The following is a 3,598-nucleotide window of genomic DNA, read 5'->3' on the forward strand; positions in this document are numbered from 1 at the left end:
TTTTGTCCCATAATGATATAAATAGGTCACGCCATTTGCAACCCACTTAATTCACTATCTGCATATATCTGAAAATTAGATTGTGGGGGCGAATGGTGCCACGCATGGCACAAAATGTTTGTAATGTGGAGAGCGAACACGAAAGCAATTAATAGTAAACGGCCATTACGAGCAAACGGTTTACTCTCTCTTTAATCCTGGAATTCGCTTGCTTAAATAACATGCATGACGTAGTGTGACGCGAGTGTCACACGACACTACAATGTTTACGAACAGCTAACCATTTACTGCGTACACTGTTCACCTTTCGGTGATCTCTTGTTCTAATTTACGAACAAACAAATAGGTTTTTTCTTCTAGAACGACAGCAAAATGCTCTCTCATCTTGATTTAAAATTATCGACCTTTAACGTAAGGTTTTTATTGGGGAACATCTCTTGGGGAAGATCAATGGATATTCCCCAGTTATAACTCTAGTATAAACAATAACGCGACTTATTTAAACCAGTCACTTGCGAGCAAAAACATTTGATGGATAATAATAGAAAAAGCTGACAATCTACAAAGCACTCTAAAAGCTACAGTTCTTATCACTTCTTTGAAAACGCTGATAATTCTCCCCTACTACCCAGATTTGAAGAATTCAGTTTATATAATATATATAAACGAAAAATTATTCGTTACAAACTCGGCAAACTAAGATCAACACTGTATCGCTTAGGTTGTGTTAGATAATAATTTACAAAGATACTCCTGCAGCATATAGACAAGTAACAGATTCTTCCATTCTCTTACTTTTCAATGTCTGCAATTTCATGTAACTGCTCATAAAATATTGATTTGTCATACTCTTGAAAAAATCATCAAAGAAGATGGCATCTTAATTTTTTTAACTTGCATTTCATCTAAAACCAAACAGCAGATTGCAATATTTTAAACGTAGCAAAACGAAGGACACATCACACTCTAAATGAAAATATAAGAGATTGCAAAGAAAAAGTTATGTGGCCCCTCGAGGACACTTTTAATGGGGGCTGAGAGTTCACTTTTTATTCGGCTGCTTGATGAAAACTTTATAGGATAAAGCCTCTGTTTCTGTTAGTTCACACATGTTTAGAAGTACTCCATACAGCTCAATTCCAGATAGGTATATTCCATATTTGCCAGAGGAATTAACACCTGTTTGGAAAATCGAAAATAACGAAAAGGCGCTATTTCCCCTTTGACATACCACTTGCCTGTACAAAATAGAGGAGGATCTTTGAACTGTGGATCATTCTTGTCACGAATAGTTTCAATGTTTTCCCATTGCTTCCCATCATTGGATTCCTTCAGCTGCCATTGGGTTAGCAGTGACTCTTTTTTTCTTTTGCCGTGCCTCAAAGCGTAATGTGTGATCACAAGCCGATGGCTTGAGCCTAGATCAATAGACCACCACGAATTTTTCTTTTCTTCTGTCCCACTGACGGTGCTTGTCTTATGGTTTAATACGTCAGCCCCATCTCCAAGGCCATCGGAAGATCTGGAAGCAATCAATTCAGCGCAAGGTGCATCTCTTAATCTTTGTCTTAGGAAGCAGATGACACCAGTGCATATGCCGGCAAATTCCTTTCCAGCTGGTAAGAAAACGCCTGAGTGGAAACGAAAGTAAGATGGATAACGTTAAAAGAAAAAAAATTCCTTGTCTCCCCTTCTCATATGTATATAATTTAACGCCAGCGAAGAATGTGCTTAAAAACTAAACTAATATGACAGATACGTAGATAGAGATATCGCAAGGCTGCACCACTTTATACTAAACAGATTAGCCAAAGATGGAAAGTCAATATTATCTTTTAAAAAGTTCTTTCGTGTACTTACGACTTTGGTAATTTATGTACGTCTTGAGCTCCTCTTGTAGCCGCTTACACTCAAACTCAGAGTTGTTTGCTTTTTTTTTCAGCCTTTCTATTTGAGTCGACAGCTCTTCATTTTCAGCCTTCAAATCGGTTTGACCATTTAACGTCATTTCGAGCTCCTTTTTCTCCGCTTCAAGCTTTTGAATCTGCTCCACCATTACTTTGTTTGGTTCAATGGCTTCGTTTCTCTCCACTTTAACTTGTTTATTATTTGTTTTTAACTTTCTTTTCCGCTCCAGTTGACTTTTGTTCGTTTGGTCTGGTTGACCAGATTTGGTTTTCAGTGAATCTCTTTCTTCTTCCACATCATTGAGTTCCATTTCATATCCTACAAATTTGAATCAAAGAACATCGTCTAGAAAACCTATTGCAGGGATTGCTGAACATAAAAAATTCTCCTGAAAAAGTCGAGTTCGACATCGGTATTACTTTCAAAATTAAGAGATTAAACTTTCGTGGAAAATAAAACCGCGATGCCAGTAGGCTCAGTTACTATGACGACACAGAAATCCTCACTTGTAATGATGTAGAAGACATGTTTATAGCGCGGTGAATAAATTCAGTTGCGTGATCGAAACAAGAGAAATTTTGCTGGTATTCGATCAATATCTGTAAGAAAATAACGTTCACAAGTATACTTGTTGAACAGTCTGGAAAAAAAATAAAGAAGGACAACTTGATACCCAAAGATGAAGACGACGATGATGACGTTTTTAAACCCAATCAATGATTGCATAAATACTTGGCATATATTCCATTGAACGTCGAGCTAAAATTTTAAATGAACTAAAAAAAGGATTATCGAACCACAGTATCGCCAAGTGATTCATTTATCGTCCAATTTCAGTTGAACTCTTAGGAAGGGTGTTCAGAAAATGTTGTATTTCGGTATTTCGTGCACATTGAACATGTGCATAGTAATTTGGAGAGATATATTTTAAGATTAAAACGAATTTTTTTAAATTTAAATTAATTTCTTTTAGTTTCTCTGACTCCATCGACGTCTCTCGGACAGAACATTACAAATTTGGCTGACAAAGAATTGTGCAATATAAGCTTACCGTCAAGCAAAGGTTTTATAATGGGACCACTTTCTCTTTGGTTCTGCGAATCCCCCCGTATTGTGTCTCTCTGAATGGGATCTTCCGATGTAGTTTCCTCTTGTTGCCTCTCAATAGGTTCATCTGATGTATTCCTATCGGCTTCGAATGACCTTCCAACCGCCGCGTTTTGGTTTTCAGAGACTTTTCTGACGCTCTCCTGTACATCACATAGACCCTTGTCAATCCTGCCGCAAATTTCTAGCAATCGAGTCAATTTTTGTAGAGGATCTTGCCTTTCCAGCTGTTCAATTGTTGTCTCGAGGCGTTGCATCCTAGTTTCCATGTTTTTTCGGCCTTCCTCTCCCGTTGCTGATTGCATTTCACAATTTAATTCTTCGCATTCTTTCCGTGTTTCGTTATGCATCCGTTGCTCGTTCTGTATTTCTTCCCTAAAACGTTCAACGTCCTTTCGTAACTTCCCGCTTGCAGCTCGAACGGAGTTCAACCCAGTCTCCACTTTTACTTTTTCTAGTTAGACAGTGAAAAGAATTTGCAGAAGTTAACCAAAGGTAAAGAGGTCACAATCGGCTCTGCCTTAAATGATAAAGTAAAAGGTTTTCACAATCGTAACTTAACACAAGGCTAAGATAAGATTTC

Source organism: Pocillopora damicornis, chromosome 9, assembly GCF_964200805.1.
Source record: "Pocillopora damicornis chromosome 9, jaPocDami1.2, whole genome shotgun sequence".
In the NCBI taxonomy this organism is placed as follows: domain Eukaryota; kingdom Metazoa; phylum Cnidaria; class Anthozoa; order Scleractinia; family Pocilloporidae; genus Pocillopora; species Pocillopora damicornis.